Genomic DNA, 18,565 nt, shown 5'->3' with positions numbered 1-18,565 from the left:
ACCATAAATATTGCCTTAATATTTCAACTTATCATAACTTAAAGTCCTTTTTTTTCACCTTTATATAGCAACATTTTGCCAAAGTTAGGTCTTTTCAGACTGTAGTTTCTACAAGCATTAGATGGAAGCACTATTTAGGACTATTTTGCTGAAGTTCTGAGTGAGATAAAGTTTGATAATTTGATTATTTTGCCCCAAATCCATAAAATCTATTGCTGAAGTTGAAAATTAAAATCATCATGTTTCTAAGGTTTACTAAACTACTAGGTAGCTCCTTATTAAACTGCACATTTTGCTTTGGCTGGATAACAAAACAGTTGTGTTAGGGAATTTTCTCAGTACTCCTACTATTGTTTTTAAATAATTTGCACTTTGTTGGAGATCAGCTGTAAGCCTCTCTTTTTTCTATTTTAAAGGACTGTATGAACAGCTGAAGTCTGTGTCCTTCAAGGAGCTGCTAGTCTGTCTCAATGGCTGAGTCCTTTTGATGGCTTTCCTTTGAATTTGCAAACACTTTATTGAGGGTGCCAGGCTCACCACCAGAATAGGCTTATAGCTGGAAATGCACACAAGCAGGCACCAGATCCTGTGTTTAAAACAACCACAATGAACATAGAGGAGAAGAATTAAGAATCACCTGAAGAGACTGTGGAATATTAAGGGTTTAGTACATCAAAGTTATTTCAAATTTAGGAAAATAATGTACAAATGTGTTTGTGTTATGGATTTACCCTATGCAAATACAAATCCCTACACAGTGCACTCTAATTTATTTCATTGCAAAGACTGCAAGAATTTTGGATGTTTTGAAAGGTTTGTGTATTCACTTCTATTAGTACATCTCAGACAAAGAAGACAAGAGCAGAGCTTTGGCACATACCTTTTCATGGAACTGTTGTTTCCATGCAGGAGGACAGTGGAATAATGTCCATCATAACAAGGTGGGTTTTTTAATTTGCTTAATTATTTTTGAAAACAGTTCAGAAGTAACATAAAATCTTACCCCCCCTGTAGACCTACGTGCCGCTTCAAATACTTGAAAATGCTTAAGAAGTGCTTTGCCAGTGTATTTGTCCAGAGCATGAGAAATAATTTCACTCTGTGTGTATAAGGATTGTTTAATTGTTAGCAATAGCTGTTTACACCAACAATACATCCAGTGATTAATTCATAGGATTCCTAAGGGACGACTAAGCCACATAAAGGTCTTAAAGATGCAAGCCAAGGTGGAGAGTGCACTGTAAAATATTCAGCAAACACTAAAGCAAACCACAGAGAACTAGAGAAGGACCCAAGGGTAGGGAAGAATACATTAGCTGCCTCAAAAAAAAAAAAAAATGCTTTGAACCAGGACATAGATATTGTAAAGGGGATGAAAGACTGTCTGTTTCCACTGGACATATAAACACACAGAACTGGGATAATATATAAGAATGTGTATCACAGGGAACAAAAAAACTTAAATTATCTTAGATAACCTTTAATTAAGTTTGCAATTTAAAGCAAGCTATACTTTAGCTGAGAATCATAAATGTCTCTGTGCTAATCAAAAGCTTATCCACAAATTTCTATGTCAAAGTAAAACTGATCCTTCTCGAAAACTGAATATTAATTGACAAACCTTTAGTGGATTATTTTATTATTTTAATTAAGTACTGTTTGAATTTCTTGCTCTTGTACTCATTGCATTGAATGCTAATTTGTTCTCTGTTTACTTGCAGTTTCCAAACTGTGGACATTCCCTTATAATAAAAGAAAACTTTGCAAAATTCTTTAAACAAGTCATACACTGTACAGCTGTTACCTCTCCAAACTAATCGTAATTTATAGATTACACAAACCTGTCAAATTCTAGTTTTTCTGTCTTGTTAATACATGATCTCCTCTCAGAAAGCTATATTCGTCTCATTACTTCAGCAAACCCTTACAACTTTATTGTTCATGGTACTTCCATACTTTGATGAAAAATGTCACATATTCTTCCATCCAATGATGAAAAGATGTCTACACTTGTTATGATGTATAAAAAGTAATAATAGGCTCTTAAAATTATTTCCAGCAGTTTCTCTTAAATAAGTGGCTAATTTCTCTTAACTTTCAGTTTCTTCCATCCATGTAGGCTTAAAGACAGGGAAGCTGTTTGAATAGTGAATTGTGCTTGTGCCTTGATGAAAGCTCTGCCTGGTGATGTGAGCCATTCATATACATATATTCTAATAATTTTTTTTTTTTCAGTATTTTGCTAGTAAATCTGCATTTTAGTGGTAAAGATCTTGTCACAACAATCCCATGCAATGCTACAGGCTTGGGGAAGAGTGGCTGGAAAGCTGCCTGGTGGAAAAGGACCTGGAGGTGCTGGTCGACAGCCAGCTGAGTATGAGCCAGCAGTGTGTCCAGGAGGCCAAGAAGGCCAACAGCATCCTGGCCTGTATCAGAAATAGTGTGACCAGCAGGAGCAGGGAGGTAATAGTCCCCCTGTACTTGGCACTGGTGAGGTCACCCCTCGAATACTGTGTTCAGTTTTGGGCCCCTCACTACAGGAGAGACATTGAGGTGCTGGAGCGTGTCTAGAGAAGAGCAACGAAGCTGGTGAAGGGTCTAGAGCACAAGTCTTCTGAGGAGCGGCTGAGGGAACTGGGGCTGTTTAGTCTGGAGAAAAGAAGGCTGAGGGGAGACCTTATTGCTCTCTACAACTACCTGAAAGGAGGTTGTAGCCAGGTGGGGGTCGGTCTTTCCTCCCAAGTAACAAGTGATAGGACAAGAGGAAATGGCCTCAAATTGCACCAGGGGAGGTTTAAATTGGACATTAGGAAAAAATTCTTCACTGAAAGGGCTGTCAAGCATTGGAACAGGCTGCCCAGGGAAGTGGTTGAGTCACCATTCCTGGATGGATTTAAAAGATGTGTAGATGTGGCACTTAGGGACATGGTTTAGCGGTGGAGTTGGCAGTGTTAGGTTAATGGTTGGACCCGATGGCCTTAAAGGCCTTTTCCAACCTAAACGATTCTATGACTCTATGAGTCTAAGATCATAGGCTGAACTGTACTTCTGTTTATAACATATAAACCACAGGAGTTGTTGGTCTGGCTTGAACGCAGCTCTCCCATCTTCCCCCGCGGACTGCCAGGCCTCTTCATGGGTGGCCTGAATACCCCTCCACAGCCCCAAGCCTCCCATGCCATGTCCCTGTCCCTGCCCTAGCTCTATGTCCCCTAAAATAGCCCTATGCTGTCCCACAGCAATGAAACCACTCCATGGCAGGTCCCTGCTGAGCCCAGGCCTCCGCAGGCCGTGAGGCACACCTTGCTGGTAAGGGGGCTTCTGTCAGGGCCCTGAGGGCCCTGCTAGGCTTGAGCAACCCTGCTCGGCCTCTCTAGGGCTTTCCACCACCTTGCCCACGGCCCAGGGCCCCATTTCAACCCCATCACTGCCCCAGTGACACCATAGGACACCAGTCTGGAGTCAGCACTGCTTCTGCTGAGGTATGATCTATGGTTGCAAGGGGTCCTGTTTTACTGACAGGTAGGAGTGCAAGCAAGGAGACATAGTCCTCGCTAGCAAGGTTACTGCGTAAAACAGACCAAAGCAGTCTGATGAGTACACAAGAAAACACGAAGAAATAACAACTCTCACACCAGCTATCCAGCTGCCTGGATGTACTGGCATCAACAAAAAAGCAAGTTTCCAGGTGTAGTTTGGGGGGAATACAATAAGATAGAAATAAAGATGTTTATCAGAAGCTAATATCTTTTTTGAAGGACATAGGAGAAAGCACAAATGTGGTTTTTGAAGGCAACACCTGGTAGTTTTAAGGTAGCACCAGTGCTTGTGTTTGAGAAGCAGCCAAACTGGTATTTTCAAGTTAGTTCAGGATGTATTTCAAAACCTTTCTGAAAAGTGAGCAACATCCTAGATTATGTTTTTCTGTCCAAGTAGCTTTTTGATCTCTTAAAAAACCATGGGTTTACAAATGTAAACACATTTCCATTGCCAAGAAAATCAGCAGGTAGTTTCCTTTGCACATTGATTATGAAGATTTTGACTGCTTCAGTTTTCATGATGGTATTAATAATTTAATCAAGCGTTTTATATTAACAATGTCAATTACAAATTTCTTCTTTGCTGTGGATTGATCTATTATTATCCACCTAACATTGATATGCATATCATTGTAGGAAGGAAGGGCTATAAATAAGGATTTCTATCCATCTAATTACTTTAATTGATTTGTGCTGAAATAGTTGACCTTTGGTACTTGGTTCTCCCTTCACATTCAGAATTGATAGCTCACTCTGATGATCATCAGCCACGGGGAAAATAAGTTAAAATTTCAATTAAAAGCATGCGGTGTAGGCTAATCTATGGATCTCACATTAGTAACGCTCCATACTTTCCTGCTAGAGAATACATGTCACATTTGAGCTGAAAATTATTGTATGAAAAGTACCTGAAGAAGTAGGACAATGAAGTATATCTAAAAATTGACAAACAAAACCCACTTAGGAGTCTTAGGGCACTTCTTCATATATGCCTACAAATTACACCTAGTAAGTAGCACTATTCCTTCAGGCCAAAGATCACAAGATACGTAGAAGAAGCTAATTTCTACATTCTCTTTCTAGGGTGGCATGAGAGTGGTGATGCTCTCAGCTACCTACACTGTCTGCTCTAAGTGTTATTTTTCCAACAAAGCGGACCTGAAACTTTTTTTTATTATACAAACTGGCAGAAAAATTCCACACATTGGTAAAGTGTCAGGTACATCTGTGGTCTTAAAGAGTGCATAAAACAAAAGTAATAATATTGAGCTAGATGGAATATGCTAAATTACAAAGTTTTATTGATATTATTTGGAGTTAAATTTTCCTTCAATAAGTTCATAAGAAGAGTTTTCAAATAAGAGTTTTATATTTTTTACATCTGAAAAACACTTTTCATTACACGGCTTCAGTGAATTTGAAACAGGTGCAAAAAGCACTTACTGAACATAATCACTGTGTTTGAAGCCTATGCTATGGCAGAAACATACCTTAACTAGTTGTAATCTGTATATTATATCATGTTTTGAAAGAGAAAATATTGTTTTGCTAGAAGAAATATGACAATAATCTCAAAACACTTTTCTCAGTTGATTTGGGTTTGTGTGGCAAGGGTTATGGTAGCGGGGGAGAGGTTGCAGGGCCGGCCTCCGTGAGAAGCTGCTGGAAGGTTCCCCATCTGGGAGCCAGCCCCGGCGCTGGCCCAGGCCGAGCCCGTCCGTGAGGGCGGTCGTGCCTCTGGGAGAGCAGAGTGAAGAGGGGAACCTGCAGGGAGTAGGGGATTGGGATGGGAGAGGAACCCCTCTGCGGGTACCGAGGTCAGGGAGGAAGGAGGGGAGGAGGAGCGGGGGAGGAGGGGCTGCCCCCCCCAGCCCGTGGGGAGACCAGGCGGCAGGCTGTGTCCCCCCAGCCCCGGGAGGGCAGCAGAGGAGCCAGAGACCCCCGAAGATGGCCGGGACTCCATGGGAAAGCCCACGCTGGAGCAGGCTGTGCCTGAAGATCGGCCTGCGGAAAGGACCAATGCCAGGGAAGTTCAGGAAGAACTACAACCTGCAGAAAGGACTCACATTGGAGAAGTCTGTGGAGGACTGTCTCCGGTGGGAGGGAGCCCACGCTGGAGCAGGGGAAGAGTGAGGAGTCCTGCCCCTGAGGAGGAAGGAGCGGCAGAGACAAGGTGTGAGGAACTGACCCCAACCCCCATTCCCTGTCCCCCTGCAGCGCTGGGGGGAGAAGGGAGAGAGAACCGGGAGTGGAGTTGAGCCAGGAAGGAGGGAGGGGTGGGGGGAAGGTGTTCTAAGGTTTGGCTTTATTTCTCATTATCCTTGCTTTGATTTGATTGGTAGTAAATTAGATTTTGTTTCTTCCCCAAGTTGAGCCTGTCTTTTGTCCATGACCATAAGTGGTGAGCAATCCCTCCCTGTCCTTGTCTCGACCCATGAGCTTTTCTTTGTATTTTCTCCTCCTCATCCCACCAAGGGGGAGGAGTGAGCAAGCGGCTTTGTGGTGCTTTGCTGCCAACTGGGCTTAAACCACGACATCAGTTTAAAATTACTTTATTTGGGGCAAATGTTCTTCCATAATTGGAATATATTACTACTTTTATTATTTTTGTTACTGCAGTTGTAAGGATTCTGTAGCTGAAATTTTTCTATTTTAAAGTATATTTTGCTTGATCGGGTGGATGTTATATGTTGGATGCAAAGTGGGAATAATTGGGCTTATATAGAGTCATCTATTTGCTGCATTATGAGTATGAAGTGGAAGTAAGATGGAAAATAGATTGGTTTTTCAGTAGGAAGGGAAACAATGAGTAACTCTACAAAAGCATCTTTATATTATTCAAAATAATTCCTCATAAAAATTCATGACATTTAAATTCGCTCTAACAGTATAATATTCCAAAGATGCTGATTCATTTGCTAATAGCCACTGGAAATATTCTTTACTATCTTTCAGTCAATGCTTTCTTTAAGTCTTCAAAGCACTTTCCCTTTGTTACTTTAAAGGAAAACAAAATATATCCCTAATTATTTTTATTTTTTTTTCCATATCTGTCTATAGTATTCTGTGTTCTCAAATTTGCTGCCTTGTATGACCAGATTTTTAAGAGAAAAGCAAATTCTATTACGTGAGAGGCTATTTGGGATTTTCACATTAAATTATTGTGTATCTTCCTTGAACACTGAATTAATTAAAAGTTCAGCAAGAATTTTTGGATTGAAGGTTTACTTATTTTGTCCAAAGTCCTGGCAAAAATATTTTTTTCCCCCAAGGAAAGACCATCTTAAATAGATGGATTTTCTCCCTTTCCTATACTATCAAATTTGTGGTGAAAAAGGTTGATGAAGACCATCAGCATATTTTCCTTGAGAACTTCCAACTATTAAATCATCCTCCACTGCTGCTTTGGAAAACAATTCAGATCTCTTGATCTTAACTCCTCTGCAGAACAACTGGACATTTTGAGCAGAAAAGACACAAATGAAGCTTGACTGTTTTATGATGAGAGGACTAAGACAATGGACATCTGAGCCAGTTGAAATGTTGACATCTCAGCCACTCACCTTACTTTCCTTTCAAAGTCTGTGGCAAAAATTAGCCATTTACTGAGCATGTCCATCACATCACATACCGTGTTCCTCTTCCTCTTCACTACCTATAAAGGGAACCCAGCCTCATTAGCTCACAAGAAGACATCCAGATTCCAGATGTTTAAAATGAGGTTCCCAGAGAAGGTTTCAGTCTTTTTGTTTGTTTTAGTTTGGTTTTGATGATTGTCTGCATACATTGTTGCACTGCCTGTTGTTTTGAGAAATAATTGGGATATAATAACATCTTTAAAATGAAATGTCTGACATGTAAACTAAACCACACTCAGTGGGAAGTGTGCAGAGGAGGATCAGATGAACTAACCAGTTCTCGAGAAAATCTACTGGCTTCCACTTCCTTCTTTATTTTGTTCTGGTGTTTTTTGGTTTTGTTTTTTTTGTTACAGTTAATCTCATTCCAACAGAAAACATAATTTATTGACATTTTGCTGTGTTTTAGTAGTAATCCTAGTTCTCATAAGGAGATGCCCTGGATGGACACCTTATCAACACAGTTTTCTACTATTCTTGCATCTCTCAGTCACGTTATTGCTAAGCTAGTTGTCATTGATCAGTCTAAAAGGAAACCAATGTGCATGCACAGAACAAGACAGAAAATACATTTCTTTTTAAAAAATTGAGAAGCAACAGTGATATAATCCAGTTTACAGAGTATAGGCACATATTTTCATAAACTTAGAAGACTGAACACTTCCACTGAAACAATGTAATTAAAAGTTACAATGAAAAAAAATGGGTTAGCATTCTTAGTGACATTTGATTAAACATGCTAGCTAGCAAAAATACACAAATGAAGGTCACATTTGCAAGTATTATAAGATAGACTACATTTTAATTAGATAGTTGAGAAATGTCAATGAGTTAGTAACTGACCAGGAGTCACTTAAAAAAAAAAGCAGTGAAGGAGAACAAAACATCACCCCAAGAGTCAGAATCCTATACTCTCCATAGATTTCAAATACTACAAAGACAGTTTGCAAAGAATTTTGCGGGATGGGTTCAGTGAATTTGTTTTGTCATCTTTCCCTGTTTGAAGAAAGAATGTATTTCAGTCAAATTACATAATGCCATTGTTGGAGCTATGTTGACGTTGTGCTTTTTGAAACAAATCTGTCAGATAAAATATAACAGGATAGTATTTGTGGTTTATATTTGTACCCATGGACTGTACCTAAGGAACGTGTATAAGCATATGCTACCCTGTGGGAAAAGATCCCCTTTCTCTCAGAGTCAGCTTAGTTCTCTCACAGCACACATGAAACGAAGTTGAATTTAACCTGACACAGCTATTACAAATTATAGGAGTGAACTTCTTTCGAATGATCTTGAAATTCATATTTTTTGCTTTTTCTAAAAGAAAAAAACCTCAGTAATCAGTAGAAGACAGTTTCTCTATTACCTGTGGCGCTGTTTTTCCTTGTTGTGTCGAATCTGACCAAAGAAAGGCTGAAGAGCAGCATGTGCTGAAAATAATAAAAGATGCATGAATAATTCAATGAGTTGACACAGATTCATTAAAAAGTTACTAAAACTAATTCAAATCATAGTTTGCTGTTGGAAATCACATTTAAGGAAATGTGCACTTGGAATCAAAAAAATATAGTTTATCTTAAAACTGTCATAGTATTGTTAAGATGACTATAAATCTGGTAGGTCTAGTGCAAAGAACTATGAAGGCTAATCCAAGCTGCTGATTTTATTGTGTCTGGTTTCTAGTTGCTTAATGTCTTTACCATGTGGGCCTATATATTGCTTCTCTGTGTCTGCTTGCAGTTGAAAACCTTTGGATGTTTCATCCCAAATACTAAAGTTATTTCCAAGAATGAGGTTAGGGAAAATATAATTTCATCGTGAAGCTCAAGTACAGCAGACTTTTGAGAGTTACCCATAGGTCTTTGATGGAATTTCTTAAGTATTTTAAGGGCAGACTGGTAAAGCTAAAAAACACATTAGAGAGTAACATCTACTCTCCAGCAGTTTAACTATGTGCTTAAATAATGGAAAATAAATTTATTCTCCCAAGTCTCAGAAGTCTAATCCAAACCAAATTAAAGGAATAATTTTATTGTAAATAGTACTCTAATAAAAATACATTCTAATTAAGGCACTGCAACTAGGCAATTCAGAAGTCTAAATCTCTGGAGGCAAATGTCCGGATTAGGAAGTAGGTTTTGTTTTCAGGTAAGCGTGATTTCTGCTCTAGTTGTCAGTAATGATCACAGGCTACAGGCTTTCAGTAAACAGAACAAGAAATATTTGCTTATGTATAATTTATTAACCATTTCCAGTTATGTCTTACAAGAGAAAATTTACTCAGATACACCATCCCCATGAGCATGACAGAGCAACCAGAGTCAGGGTGAAATTTCACGTTGATCACTAATCCCAGCCAAACAAAATAGTTATACCATGAAAGGTCAGAATCCAGCTTGTGTAATACTGCCATTACTGCAGGACCTTTTCACCATTTAGAAAGACTTTTGCATCCTTTCCTTCTCTTTCTTCCCATGGTACTTTATATTCATGCCATCTGAGGTCATGCTGATTCTTTTGTTCTTTCAAACCCTGGATTTACAACTGCAGAACAAGCGTTCCCCATTCAACTAAATAACAAAGAATTTTAAAATATTTTTTTCTTTTTAAGTGGGAAAAGAATTACAGTCTTCTTGGCTTGATGAGACTGCACAGAACAAGTTCATTTCACCAAGCTGCCTACACATACTATTTTAGAAAAAAGAATTTGTCAAAACTATTTCAGTGTTGTTGAATCTTATTTACTGGAGTAACTTATTGCGTTACATATGCAAAGAAACAGGAGAGTCATAGCCTAAAAATGAGAAATATTACATTGGCAAAAACTGCACTTTGATTCAAACTTCTGCAGAAAAGGAGGAGGCATACCACTGGAGATTTCAGTATGGCTTCTATTTACTTTTGTCTAGCAATGTGATATGTTGGCAAAACTTCGGCTGCCTGGAACGAGTCTCGCTATTGTACTTTCTCCTTTTTCCAGTTCCACTTACTGCTTAGCCCTCCATGTTTGTCTGGTTCCTATACCTCCTCAAACCTCCTTCCCCTCCAGATGCATTCCTCTACCTGGAAGTTCCTCCAGGAACTCACCCTAATGACATAAATCTGATCCTAAACTAATTAGGTCAGGAGTACTTGTTAGCTCAAGCTTACTAGGAACTTTAGTATGCCTCGTCTTGTAAGTTGGCATGCCCTTCCAATTAAAAAGAGTAAAAAGAAGTATTTCATAGTACAGTTTTGAAAGGATTAATGGTTATTTTGCTCTTCTGTGTGTATAACCTGCAAATTGGCCTGGTAGTAAATGAATTAAGTGTAATGGAGGATACAATTTATGATGTGTTTGTTTATAACTTTATATATGCGTATTGCTTTTTGTTTCTCTTGTGTGGGCAGCAGGGAGGAAGGCTGCTTATTTGTCTTAATTTGTTTGCTGGGTGATAGCTCTAGCAGAACCCAGTAGAAGGATATTCCTCTCCTATGAGCAAGATCATCTGAGAGACTTTTATGGAAGCAGGTGAAGATGGCAGAGAATGAGACACAGCAAGGAGGAGAGCTAAATGGCAGACTTGCTAGAAGAGCAGGGACCTAGCTGCATTTTTCTCTCAGTGTGTCACTGAACTGAAAAACTGAATATTGAAAACAAAAGGAAGAATTATAATATAGTATGCTTATGTAGAAACATGCAGAGTTGTGTGCTTGCTCTACCCATTTTCCAAGCTGACAATACAGGGCAATAGGAACATAGAAGCTATATTAAATGGTCTATCTAAGAATCCGGATTATTAGTATTGAATTTCTGATTGCTAATCTCTGTTTCTTTGCAAAAGCAGCAATATACAGCTCAGACTCTCTAGCTTGCACAGGAAGCCTTTCTGTCAAGGAAGACTGTTTCCTAATTTTCCCAGTGAAATGACTTAAGAATAATTATTTGAATCTCCTCAAGTTAGAATAGCTGATATACTCAGGAACATCATCTAAGGAACTATCTTCTGTTGTCAACAAATGGACTACATAGTTTAAAAGGTCTTCAGACATTAGAGTTTTACTACTGATACTTGTATGGCATATAGTACATTTAACAGCCTAATAATACCATATTTCAGTCACATGAAGTATTTATCATTCGCTGAAAAAGTACTGACATAAAGTTTTCCCAAATCCATGTCCTTTGCCATAGGGCAAATCTCATAGAGCTAAAATACCATGCTGAAAATAGAAAAGTGCCTGTATCTGCAGAAAATACTCAAGGAACAGTACATTCATTATATATGTGATTGCAATCATGTTTCCTTTGGAAATCTTATTAAGGTTTATAATGCTGTGTTGTAAAGTTCGGACCAAAGGCAGGTCTGCATTTTTTTTATTATAAAGTAAAATTCCTTCTATTGTGTATTTCTTCTATGTTTGTGTGCATACTGGAGGACTGCCTTCCCAACAGCAATCACCACTGTTTCCACTTCTTTTTTTTTTAGAAGCTGGAGAAATGGATCCTGTAAAACAAAACATGTATCACTGTTAGAATTATATAATAGTTTACTTATGTATAAAAATATACACAGGAATAGTTCTGTGACATCATACTTTTTAATTTAGCATTTTCTTTCTGCTTCTTTGTCCATCTTATTTAGATTACAGATCATTTGTTCACCTTGGGTTAGAAGCAGGATACGTGTGTATTTAAAGAACAGAGAGATGTAGTATCTTTATAAAGCAAAAGTCCTTTGCATGTTGCCTTGCATCCTTGTTACCAGCTACAATCTAGCCGTGTCCCAGCTGCGTGTGAGACAAACAGGACTGCATCCCAGTCTGCCCATTTCCAGATTTCTTGCAGCATTTCCATGGAGGGTATCAGCAACCCTGGGGATATCAGAGGATCTGAGGAGCTCCACAGTGCCCAATTAGCTCTTCTGCCACCAGGACTGCTACGTTCACCACTAAGCATTTCTATCCTCTGATGCAGATTATTAGAGAGAGTCTTATCCCTTTCCTGTATCCATATTCCCCAGGGAATGTCTTCCTTCTCTGTTCACGAGGAAGATGTCCATACTGCATTAAGCATTTAATGTGATAAGTTTAACCATGGACATTTCTACTGCAGCTCATTTATGTGAAGTAATTTTTATTTGTAAGGCCAAAAGTATTTTTGTTCATAATGTAAAGTAGCATTTGGTGAGACCAAAATAAGTAAAAAATACAAAAATTTCTTCAAGAAACCTCAATGACCTTGAGATTCTGACCTCATCTGATTCTCAGGGAAATCAGAATGAAAATAAGTTATTTTAATAAGGATAGATTTTAATATGAATTTTTAAAGTTTTTTTCAATATTGGAGGATTACTTTACTTTCCCCCTATGGAAAAATTTTACTTTAAAAGAACTAAAATGTATCAAGATTGCCAAATGTTGAAAGAATGTATTGAAAGACAATTAAAGATATTTTTCTGAAATAACACCTGTATTCCAATGATAATGTTTCAAGAGGTCCTATAAGATATATTTTCATACTACATTTTAAGTTATCGTGATGATGTTCTATTTGCCCTCTCTTTGTGGGCCAGGAAAGATGATATTATGTTTATGATATAAAAAACAGCGTGATGCACATTATAAAGTAGATCTTTTGTGAGACCAGGATGAAAAACGAATTAAAGGAGAGTTCTCCTATTTGTGCCTTTCCCATCTGATTGCCAAAACTTGTATTTAAATCCAACTTTTAAATGAGATATGGCATCATCAAATAATCTGTATATTTAGAGTTTGCATAGATGAAAATGCTAATTTTAAAATACTGGTCATCTGCTTTTGCTGAATTGCAGCTTCTTCTAAAAGGTAGAAGTGCGTTTTTAAGATCTGATCAGAGACAATAAATACTGTACTGAAATGACCTTTTCCAAAAGCTGAAAGACTCTTAAGCATTCTCTGTCACAAACTTCATAAAGTAAAATGTATATTTCTCTAACTTTAAAATATTTGAAATACAAAATAGTGCAAATTATATTTATGTTTAGAATATTTTTCCAAAAGCTTTCTAGTAAGGCCGTGATCTAGTATTTTAAAGAGATTTTGTTTCAATTGAGTGTGCTGTTATTCAAAGCTTTTGGACACTCATAGTTTTTCATTGCTTATGTTATGCCAATGTGAAGAATGTCCAATTTATAAGTATTTATCATCAGTGGAGATGACAGAACAATGATCTTCTTTTCTGCAAGTCACTTCCACTGTCCCCCCAAAAAATCAGTTTGTTCATAGGCCCTTGATATGTAGTCTGAGTCACTTTGCTCATCTATGTGAACATATTTTTAAATGTTCTTCTCCCCTCCTTAAGACTGTTGCATGTTAAAGACTATTGATTTCAATAGTTCTGTTTACTTTGTTCCTGCAGCTCCTGAGTGATATTTTTAATCTATTATAATAATGTAATTTATTTATTTCTCTTATATTTGGCATTACACAGGGACCAAAAACTCGGGTACTATTCTTTATTTGTAGACACTGACATTTTAAGTACAGGCAGAAAAGGAAAAAAAAAAGGAACTCACAGAGACAGAAAAGGAGGTGACTTTGGCATGTGCATGTTCTTGGGAGAGAAATTTGTGCGTATATGGGCTCTGGGGCTTTTTAGCTAGCCCACTTGATTTGCAGAGTAGTGCTGAAATAAGAAGTGTATTTAGCTTCAGCCAGTGTTTCTGCACTGCATATACAAAGTAATACAAGGCTGTGAAGGAAAGATGGTGGCTTCACAGCCAGTTTTCTACTAGTGACTTAGGGTTATAGAAATAGAATTAAAAATTTTGAAAACTCATATTACCATAAGAAGAAATGTAATAACCACCTGATTTTTATATTGTGGGTTTTTATATTAACTGCAGGACAATTTTCTGTCTTAGAGGTCTATGCTGTTACCAAGTTCTGTCTAGAAGCTGAGTCCCTCATGGAGTCCAGGGTGTTTCTGACACTTCCTTTACAGATAAAACTTTTCTACTTTTCTACTGCATAACTAAATATCCTCCTGAAAAGTGATAAATTTTATCTTTATTCAATGTTCACTTCTTGGGTTTTTTTTCAGAATATTCAGAAGCTGTTCCTGGTCTCCCCACTTCATATGCTGCTATCCTAAGAATCAAATCTGGTAGTTCATCTTTAGCCTCATTCAGTTCAAAGAACAGACCACGATTAAGCAGTCCTTCATTAGGAAGTGTATCTTCACCAGGCTGGAGAGGTTCTGCACAACATTATCACTCCCCAACAAACCTCTACCATTTTTCAGAGGCCTTCAAACATGATGGTAAGTCTAGTTTCCCTCTCTGAATCTTTGAAACATTTTCCAAAAGCAGTGTATTTTTATCAACTTCAGTATTTCTCAAGCGTAATTTTGAATTTTATTAAACATCACAAAGTAGAAACGAGCCTCTTTCCCTCTAGATTCTTCAGGTTAGCCTTAAAGTCATCAGTTAAGACATTTTTTCTTAAAGATTCCTATTCAGAATAGTTTTATGAAGTTTCTGCTACATGAAAGTAGCAAACTAGTGGTTTGAAATTCCATTACAGCACAATTTCATCTAGTAGTAAAATGTCGGTTCCTCTTCTATATATATTTTTTTCTCTTTGGAATTTTTCTAATTTAATCATGAATTATAGTAATGTAAATTAAACATGAATAGTAAATCTTATAAAACTACTTTTTATCTAAATTACCTACTCTGTGTAGTCAACTCCGTCATGCATGCATACATGTGCATGCATTGATAGACATGCCAGTGTTATGTGGTGTCATTTACTTTTAAATGCAACAATTCATAGTAACAATACACATTTTCTCATTTTTGGTTACATTTAAAGAAGCCACTTAGTAATAATATTTAGCTGAATTACGTTCAAAGAAAGGTAGAAAGAAAAACACAAAGAAAAGGAGGAAGAAAGGAGAGGGAGGGAGGAAGAGGTTAGAGGATATTTAAACATAATTGTCTAAGTAAGATTCTAAAGAGTTGTGATTAATACCTTGCAGTTCAACAACATTCATGCGGTATAATGACTGTGGTTACAGGATTACTGCTCCTTTCAGTAAATTCTTTTTTTTTTTTTCCCCTGGAAAGTACCTTGCGCATATTGAAAGCTAATGGTGTATGCATGTGTTTCTGTGAACACAAATGGCTTATATACAAGCATAAATACATTCCCTGAATTAAGGTTGATCTAGAACACAAACAATTTGAATCATGCAAGCAGATAAATTCTGTTTGATAGCATTTCTGGAACTGGGGCAGGTTTCTACATTTGTCCTGCCTCTGCAACATTCTTTGTAAGTGATGACTGGACTAAAGTCAGTTATTGCCCATGCACCAGACACTGATAACTCCTTCCAGCCAACCTGATATGTGCATGTGAAAATCAAATTTCAAGATTAGAACCAGAGTGTAATAGTCTGGTGTTCAACAGCATGAATGTCTAGAGACTGAAGAAGAAATTGGTAGCAGCAAGGCAAAAGAATACAGACTTTACAAATAATATAGCGCAAGCTGGAACTATAAAGTGTCTTCTCCCTGATTAACCCTGATTTTTCCATTGTGTTTTCTTGGGAAAAAAAAAAAAACAAACAGCTGGCAAAGAGGCAGCTTACTGTGTTTAAATTTGATGTGAAGTTTGACCATTATGCTTAAAACCTTATTTTGAGAGGGCTGAGAAAATTATATGCCCATCTCATTCTAGGAAAATGAGATATGGGTTGGGGATCCTCAGGGTAAGCATTCCACCACCTAAGTTCTTGACATTTCCAGGAGGTATGCTGAGATCATACCTGATACAGGTCATCAATCATGAGTCTTCTCAAAACATAGGCACCACATTCCAACAGTTGAGCTACTTCTATTTTGCAGCAGGAAGTGAAGAACCACTGACTGGAGACAAAACTTAAAAAGGGCCATAACTCATAAGCCCCAATGAACAGAGCACTTGACTCAGAAGAGAGGGACTTCAACTCTTTCTTCCAAGGACTGATTAAAATAGCCCTAGGAGAGTTACTCCATCACTTACAGGTTTTTGTACAACCAGCTGTGGAGATGGAGTAGAAACAGGTAAATCTGAGGTACCTGAGTAATATTTTTAAAGACCTTGATTATGTGAAGCATCTGCATGGCACAAGCACAGGTATGAAACAGGGCTTAGAAAAGACCAGCGTAGTTCTGGTGCAGCCTGAGGACTCTGTGGCAGGAGACCAGGTAGGACAATCTGCATGATCCAAAAGGGCAAGAACATATCTGTTACAGCAGCTGAATGCATCTTATTTTCTAAACCTTTCTCAGTTCTGTTCATAACTTTATGTTTGAGATAATATCTTTGGTATTTAAAAAACAGAAATAAGTTCATTATCTCAATCATCTGGCACTCCACTTGCTTAAATTAGTAAATTTCTTGATTTTGAGTTGGCCTCAAGGCTTTTTTTCAGTTTTTAGAGCTCTTGAAGGAAAGATATTTTAGTTATCTTCCTACAACTGGCATGTGATAAGTGATAGAGCTAAGTGGTCATGTTTACTAGCCAGGGGCACCTGAATGAGGATATGCTACAGCATCCTGTGCTCATGTGTTGTCATGAGTGACCACTGCTACAAGTGAATGGACAATAATAAGAGGCGGGGAAACATATTTTATGTTATTACGATTGAACTTGCATAATTCAAACATCTAATATATGGCATACACTCAGGAGCCAGGTTTGCCATAAGAAAAACACAAAATACTTTTATTAGCTGCCTAAGTATACAGGTTCTCAAGCGACTTCTCAATTGATTTCCCAGCAGACATGCTCAGAGGCCTGACATGGTTTCTAATAAAGGTCCTTTATGCCTTTTAATCACTTTATGCCATTTAGTTTGCACTCTCAATTCAGCATGTGTTTCCTGATATCTCAAATTAAAAGAACTATGCTGTAGTTCACTGCTGAATTTAAACTATATGGAATTACTTTCCGTAAACATGCAGTTAAGGCAATACAGTCCTTTTCTGCAAGCTATGTATCAATGTGTAAAGTCACGACTAAAAAATGTGCATAGAAATTGTGAATTATTCATTAAATACTTTTGAAGAATCATAAAACTGCATACTATCATACTTTCTTGCTGTTCTAAAAACTTTTGGAAATGCTGCAGTAAAAATGATTAAACTTAACCTTGAATAAAGACTCTTTTTATTCTTCCATCTTTGGTTTGATATCTTTTAGAATAAAATAAAGAACAGGGTCCAGTTCACAACTGAAAGTGTTTGAATCAATGAACCTGAAGATGTGCAAGATCTGAATTTAATTTTTATTGAACGAGAATTCCTGATTCCACACCATCTGCGAGATTCAGCACTTACCAATCTGAATTAAAGACACAAACTCCTAAAAATGTTTTAATTGCTAAAAAATATTGGGCGATATTGATTAACGTGGCATGCAATTTAGATAGTATAAACTAAGTTCAGAACAGGTGTGTTTGTTTCAGGCCACAGAACATAGAAAGCATTTTCAAGCAACAGGAAAAACTTGTCTTATCTTACCTAACAAGCAAATAAACATATCTCCTTCAGAAAAGATAAATCTGAAAATATAAGAAAATAATTTTATCTCTCTCGCAGTGTAAACTCCATCATGCATGTTACCGTGCACTGTTCCCAGCATGCAGCATACTAGAATCAATGTACATACCTCAGGGCATGTGTATCTGCCTGAACTTACCTGCCAAAAGGAAAGTCTCCTCAAAGTTTCTTGACTTTGAAGTTAACAGAAATACAGTTTTAAGATTAAATGTATTTTATAAATGCATGTGTTATAAATATACATATATATATGTGTGTCTGCTTCTATATATGCAAAATAATTATTGTAAATTGCAGCCACCTTTGTTAATGTTAAAATCTGTTACACACAGATTTAATCATTAGAACATATTTTGCAGTGATAAATTAGTAGGCTTTTTCTTTTTCATTATATTAAAGGAAATTTTATATTTTGACAGATTATAGGGATATTAAAATGGGTAGTAATTCTTTATTTCTTAGGTGTTAAGTGAAAGGTTATATTATAGAACCTACTAGTAAAATCAATATTAGCACTGCAGTTAATTTTTTTTTTCAGTATTTAAGCAAAAAAAAAGAGGGTTTCTAGCTTTTAGTTGAAGAAAGCAATATGTTTTCTTTGAAAGCAGGGTGATTATTTACATCTAAAATATTTTCTGAATATACTGAACAGGTTAAACTGTTTGTTTCCATGGTAACAAAGGTTAATCAGAAGATCCTTTAGAGTCATCACCTCAAGTGCATACAACAAACACACACTGCAAACAAGCCAGGAAAGAAAGAAATTCAGAAGTGAGTGTGATAATGAGTAGCACTAAAACCTCATCCACCTTTACC

The sequence above is a fragment of the Haliaeetus leucocephalus genome, unplaced genomic scaffold, assembly GCF_000737465.1.
Source record: "Haliaeetus leucocephalus isolate CR32 unplaced genomic scaffold, Haliaeetus_leucocephalus-4.0 Scaffold616, whole genome shotgun sequence".
Taxonomy (NCBI): Eukaryota; Metazoa; Chordata; class Aves; order Accipitriformes; family Accipitridae; genus Haliaeetus; species Haliaeetus leucocephalus.
This window is presented reverse-complemented; position numbering follows the sequence as displayed.